The sequence below is a fragment of the Odontomachus brunneus genome, unplaced genomic scaffold, assembly GCF_010583005.1.
Source record: "Odontomachus brunneus isolate Ranch 3 - 2012 unplaced genomic scaffold, Obru_v1 Obru_scaffold_076, whole genome shotgun sequence".
NCBI classification, from domain to species: domain Eukaryota; kingdom Metazoa; phylum Arthropoda; class Insecta; order Hymenoptera; family Formicidae; genus Odontomachus; species Odontomachus brunneus.
Window position 1 is genome coordinate 1485817 of NW_022639526.1, and position 7008 is coordinate 1492824.

Sequence of the window (7008 nt, forward strand, 5' to 3'; positions counted from 1 at the left end):
CCCCCCCCCCCCATACGACCATTCTGCATCCACACCCCTTCCTTTTTAATCTAGCCATTGTCATGGTAATGCGCAGTGTTAGTTTCACGAGAGGTGGAGGGAAAGGACACATTATATCGTGCAAGAGGGGCCATGTATGAATGTAATACGCGAGAGAGCACATGCCGGTGTATGTGTGTACGTGTGTATGTCTAGAGAGCCGCAAGAACCGCTCTAATTTCAAGAGGGGTTTGTTTTATGAGCATTTTAATCCCACGGAAAGCAATGTGCACCGAGCAGAATCTGACCCGTGAACAATTCGAAGTGACGAATAATTCAAATTATTTGGATAACTCGCAGAAACTTGGCAATAAGCGTGTAAATTCACGGCGTGTATCTTAGTAGCGTTTCCGGGGTGTTTTCACTTAGCAAAGTTTTCGAAGTAGCGGAGGGAGAATAAGAAATGGCGCTATACTTTGTAGTATTGTGTAGTATCGGTATTTTGGATCCGAATCCGATCATTTGCGCTCTTTTTTATGTTTTCCGTGATTGCTATTTTTGAAGAAAACCTTTAAATTCCCTTGCGTGAATGTCGTCGTGCATCCCTGGGGCGTTTTACCTTTGTGCGTAAATATCTCAGGTAGGCATTTGATCCGAAACAAATGCACCTTCGCGATACACCTGGATAACCACTGCCAAGAAAAACCTCTTTAGATATCTCACGAAAGCAAAATCCGTGTCTTGGGACGGGCACATCCGGGTATTTGTGCGACGGTGGTGTGCAACATGTAGCCACTTTAGATGGCTTTGTCCCGCGACGCGATCCGACGTTTTCTTTTATTGTGTCCGTGACGATTTTCCACACGCCTTTGTCAGACTACTCGGATGACTTGTAAGCCTATTGTCACATAGACTATTCTGCCTTTTCTTCGATGTCATTTTTGATAGATTTGTATAGCATCCTATATTTTCGCGGAAATATGGATTTTCAGTTTTGTCTTCGTAACATAGGAGCTTTTCCTTAAAAGTTGCATTTGCAACTGTTTGATTATATTGACGTATTCGTGATGTTGTATTGGCGTATTACGCGATTTATCTCACTCAAGGTGCACCATTCCTACTCCTTTCTTTTTCCGTCAAAAAAGGAGTTGGGAAAAACTGACAAATCGTATGTCATTCTGTGTTTTATCAGTAATTTTTAAGTACTTTGACCAACTTAACTATTTGACATTTGGAGTTAACAAAGTTAGCAATTCTGGAATTCTCCAGCTGTAGAACTTTAGAATTCTCTGCTCCAGTGAGATATTCTCGAAAATTTAACATCTCAAGAGCTTTAATTCTTCGGCGTATTTAGTCTTCTCAATTAGCTAATTGTTCTCATTTCGTCAAATTAACGTTTGGATATCAATAATAACAAATGAGCTTGAGCAGTCAATAGATTGCAAGATAGTCTGCGCGCCAACTCTTTCACAACGTCCACTTCCGCAACGTTTCCCTGCCAGATACGATTTGTAGTCACCTGCGATTCCAGAAGGACCGTTTCGTGCAAAAGAAATCGCGTTTTTCTGATCGCCGAACTGTGACTGCGCGACCTGACCTGACTCGATGCGACGCACAATGCTGTATCGTGATACAACTCTTGCTTCGCTGAAGTCGCGCGCAGTCTGCTCCTCTAATTAAGTAAATGTCCGACAGCCTGCACGCGTTGCGGCGGCAGACAATGTCGCACAGTTTCGTTTCTCGTACACGTTACACCGTAGTGACTTGTCATTCTGATTGTCAGAAAGCCAGCTTTCCACTGGCGTTTCACCGAGGTTGCTTTCAGAAATATATGCATCCCGTGGACCGCGACTGCTCTGTAATATAATGTCAAGGTACTAAGTTTTAGTTCTGTTAATTACGATAATTATTGGAGCTACGTTATCACGAAATTAATGTTGATTTTGTTAGGCGGAAAGAAAGAAATTTTTGCATCGAAATCTAAAAATTCAATATTCAAGAACTTCAAATTCCTGGAGAAAATTTGTGAAATTTTGAAATTTTATAATTAGAAAGTGTCAAATGTTTTAAATATTTTCGGCTTCTATTTTCAAGATAATTGTCTTGAAAATTCCATAATTATCTGAAATCTATCTTACAAAGTCTCTTTGTAGTATTGCAATTCGTCGACTTATTCATACTTCGCACCTGTCTCTGGCGCTTTAGTTACCTTTAATTAAAGGTTTCCCCAGCAGTCGACTCAGGGGGAAAGTTTGAAAACACATCGTAAGAATAACGAGGTGTTGGCTCAGAATAAGCGTCGAAACCGTTACGGCAGAGACATGTAAATAGAAGAAGAGAGGGAAAAAACTGAGGGCGAGATCAGAGGGAACGTCTGCTTCTTCCTCCTTTCTTCTTGTTATCCTTGTCTGAGCTTTTTTCATCTTATTTCATGCGCGTCCTTCCGTGAGTGCTTTAGTCTTCAAAATGAATAGAGAGGCAAGTCGAAGTGTGTGGCTGTGAAATTGTATGCGACCTTTCCCCCTTGCTGGGCATCTCTCCTTAGGATTTTCGCGACCGCGAAAAACTTTTCATGCATTATTTTAAGTCTTGAAACGTTTGAATCTCCATTATCACGGATTTGGGAGCTCAATTAATTTGGGAGCAAAATAAATTCTTGCGCGCTCTTTATTTATCCTGTGAGCTGTAAATCAGTCAACAATTAACCAGCAAAAAGAATTCTTGTTAAATTAAATAGGGAATTTTATCTTAAAAAATATGTTATATTATATGTTATATTATTTATTTAATTGTGTTATATTAATTATTTTTTAAACAGTGAGATTTGAAACGGCACATAAGGAGCAAGTACGGATGCTTAGTGTTATTAAATACTAATATTACTTTTTAATATTAATATGATTGTGGGAGGATAAAATTGTCCAGTATGTTAAACGCACGTATCGAAATTTTTTCTTCGATTATCGTACGCGGAGAATCAACCTTCCATACTTAGGCCGATTCTTGAGTCCCAATTTTTATATATATATATATATATATTTTTTTTTTTATTAAAATCCCAAACCCCATTAAACCGATGACTCAAATAGATTCATTATATATGTTGCGAAAAAACTGCCTCTGCCAGGACTCGAACCTGGAACCTCTCCACTAGGGATGGGCGATACAGTAGAAAGTATCGATATTTCGTATCAAAACGTATCGTAAATAAAAGTATCGATATATAAAAAATATTAGGTGGAATGTATTGATATCGATATTATCGATATCATCTAACCTTTTTCAACATACCGCAATATAATTATAAATAATATTAATTTTATTTATGCATGAGTTGATATATTGGTTTAACATATGATTACATTCAATGTTACGTACCTATAGTGTAATGTTATTATATTGTAACATGTTGAGGAAGTTTTCAATTTGTAAAAATACGTTATTATTCCCTTTCTTATTAAACAAAATTCAACCAATGAAAAGTCAGTAGAAAGATCAGTGACCATTTATTTCCTTTTTCTAGATCTGTTAACATAAAAGATTAAAAACATTTTGTGCATTTCCGTCCAATAGAATATGTCAATCTACTTTACTGACTGTATCAGTGTTTATTATTGGTTCCAAGGATTATTTAGTCGATACCCCAACATTACCAATTTTAAGGAAAATATAGGGAAAATATAGAGTTTAGGTGAGACATCTGTCAGAGGACTTGTTTATGCCCAATTTCTTCACTTCTGGTTAATTTTATCTGCCAGTTATTCTATTGGAATTGATCAATCATATTTATAGTGGCAAGAATTAACCAATCACGGTTGACATTTAACCGATAGATAAAGTTAACTGGAGGTGAAAAAATTGGGCATTAATTGTACACGGACTGTATCGTAAGTTCGATATTCCTACCCAAATATCGATACATGCTAATATCGAAAGATATCATATTAATATTAAAAAGTAATATTAGTATTTAATAGCACTAAGACATCCGTGCTTGCTCCTTATGTGCCGTTTCAAATTTCACTATTAGTTAATCTATTCGAGGAGCTTTCTATTATTTCGGTTTAATTATTTATATTAATTATATTTATTATGTGTTATTTGTTTTTTGTGATGCCTTTTGATCGTAATGTGAGTCTTTGTTTTCTTAGACCGTTATTGGTTGTTATCGTGGGAGTCATATATTTTGACGGTTTGAATGTCGGGAGAAATATAAATCTAACTATCAAACATAAGTAACATTAATATTGAAGTCAATAATGTAACAGTAGTTTCAAATTCGTCTCATCTTCCGACTTAAGGTCATGTGACCTCGGAACCAGATATATACCTAAGTGCCGAGTATATCTAAGGACTCATAAGAGTCCTTGACGCGAGAGTAACCGGATCGGAAGACATCGCGCGCGATTTCCGATTTATTCGAATCGATCGCAGTGTGTATGCGACGTGTTACATTAATTTATATGTGCGATTAGTGTGCTACGGTACTCCTGACCAACATCCTCGAATCTTGAGAGTAACTACCAACTCTTATTTTTCATTTTAATTCAAATTAACTAATTTTTTCAAATTAAAAAGTATCTGATCTAAATATTCAATTTGTTTTTTCCTGCTAATTATTTTATTAGAAATATAAATATACTGTTTCGATTTTTCGTATTGATACGTTATCGATATAACTAAACAGAAACTTGCTTTTTTCAGATTGTGGCTATATAGTGGATGTGTGCGAATGCTGTATCGGAGGATCCGATTCGGGCCGAGCAGGATCGATTCGAAGGTAGTTTTTTTTTAAATTTATATTTATATTTATTTATTTTCGGGAATTTTTTAATAGATTTTTTGTACTCTTGCACTTAACTTTTTATAATAGAAACTGAGATATAATTGTCCATGTAAATGTTGAGTTACAACGTTAACAAAAAATTATTCAGGCAAACTTTTGTCATCAAGATTATCATATCTAATCGGTAGTGTTATATTTTTATTTCAAGATCTGTTAGAATCTGTTAGATCTGCGGAACATGACCGATCCTGATCTTCTGATTGCCATCAGCCGGTAAGTCATTTATACCAAGGGGAGTTAACGCTATATGATTCAACCAATCAATGCGATTTAATTAGTTTGTAGAGATTTTTGCATGTGTGTTTATACACTGAGAGAAAAAGAAATAATTAATCTCATTGCAGATTATAGTAATTTTCGACTTTAGAGTTATATTTTCATTCTAAGACATGTGGTAACAATATGCGCACAAAGTTGTTATTGATAACATTAGCATTGATAGTTGCAGTTACTACAAAAATGGATTTTCTAACTATAACTGTTTCATTATACAACAACAAATACGAAACGCATTTCTCTCAGTGTTGGGTTTTATATGTATTTTTTTATGCTGTCCGTGAAAATATATCGCTTGAAACAATCGGAGTTTTTGTAAATAACTGCTTTAAACGATATCTTATGAAAAAATTAACCGACAAAAATATTTCTTTCTTGAAGGTACCAGTTTTTAAGATTCTCTTTCAATTTATTTTATGTGATTTCCAATTGTTTCAAGCGATATAAAATACACACCAGAGTAGTGTCAGAATGATGCATTACAATTGTGCGCCTGAATCGTGCACCAGAGTTGTACACTAGAATTGTGCATCATAATTGCTCAATACACGCGGAATTCGTGATTTATTTTACTCGCGATAAATTTTATAGTCATCGTGATCGTTTCATAATTTTTTTTACACGTAATTATAATGTTATTTCGGTTGAAGTCGAATTAATACTGCAATTCTAGACAAAATCGTAAAACTCGTAACTTGTTTTCGTAAGACTCGTAAGAACTTATGAGTAGTTCTGCAATTTTATGTGGACCGTATGATGACTCGTAAATATCTACGATTTTTTTTGTTTCTTTATATAAGCTACGATTTTACGATTTACTCGTATATTTGCTTAAAATTGCAGCATGAAGCTCAAAGTTGAAATTAGAAGTTAGAATTTTTGCAAAATAGGAACACAATTTCTTTGATAAAATATAAACATCCGCGGAACAATATCTTATTTCTTTTTGATCCCATTGCAAATGTCGTGATCTATGATTCATGACTTTTTCCACGCAACTCGCGAATCATGAGTATACATTATCAACGCGCTGTAATTTCTCGCGTTATTTTTCGTTAAATCGCCAAACGTTGCAAAGTATCTTCGCGTTCGCGTAGGTATGTGAAGCGAAGTGCAACTAGCCTAGGACGACATCTGGATGCTACGAAGACTGGTTGCTGTTGATGACCTGGACCTGGATCAGAACGACTGAACGTCGCAATGGTGAGCGCCCAATCAGAACGCTCACAAAGCGTTATCATCCTACGTAGTGCATGTATTGTTTAGATGTAAATCGCATTGATTACCTATGAGAAAAGTCACAACACGAAGAGTGACATTTTTTAAGGAATGCTAGGATTTAGAAATTTAACTTTTCGATTCCCATGTTAATCTCGCAAATAAGTTTCCAAAAAGGAATGACTCGACCCGAAAAATAAGTTACATCTTCTTAAAAATTGTATATAGTATGCATTTGTTTATCTCAAACAATAGCTTATAACTTAAAAATCAATTAGAAATATCCACAAAAATTATCAAACTTTTTAGGTAGAATTATTCTAAAAAAAATCATTTATGGAGCGAGCAATACATGTCATTTGGGAATCGGAAAGTTAATAATATTTCAGTTATTTGCAGAAATGTGCAATAACAAATACGGCAAAAGAACTAGAATATGATACAAGAACTGTTGTTTTTTATAATTATAATTTTAATATTTTAATATATTCTATATGGAATTGAAATGCGCTGTATATATTCATAACATGTTATGAGTTATAAGCACATAACAAAAATCAATTAGAAAAAACTGCAAAAATTATCAAAATTTTCTAACAGAATTATTCTAAGAAAATCATTTATGGGGCGAACGGCTCGCTCCGCTTGGGAATCGAAAGATTAAGGGACCATAACGCATGCTCGTACAG

The 7008-nt window shown here is 35.0% G+C and overlaps 1 long non-coding RNA gene across 1 annotated transcript in view; it reads left to right on the forward strand.

The window, feature by feature from the left end:
- Nucleotides 1–6503, forward strand: part of LOC116847295 — a 106491-nt gene extending 99988 nt beyond the window's left edge. Inside the window, exons 8-10 of the long non-coding RNA XR_004378735.1 lie at nt 4684–4759; nt 4974–5038; nt 6199–6503. This is a non-coding gene — a long non-coding RNA (uncharacterized LOC116847295). The remainder of the gene's footprint in view (nt 1–4683; nt 4760–4973; nt 5039–6198) is intronic.
- The last annotated feature ends 505 nt before the right edge of the window (nt 6504–7008 follow it).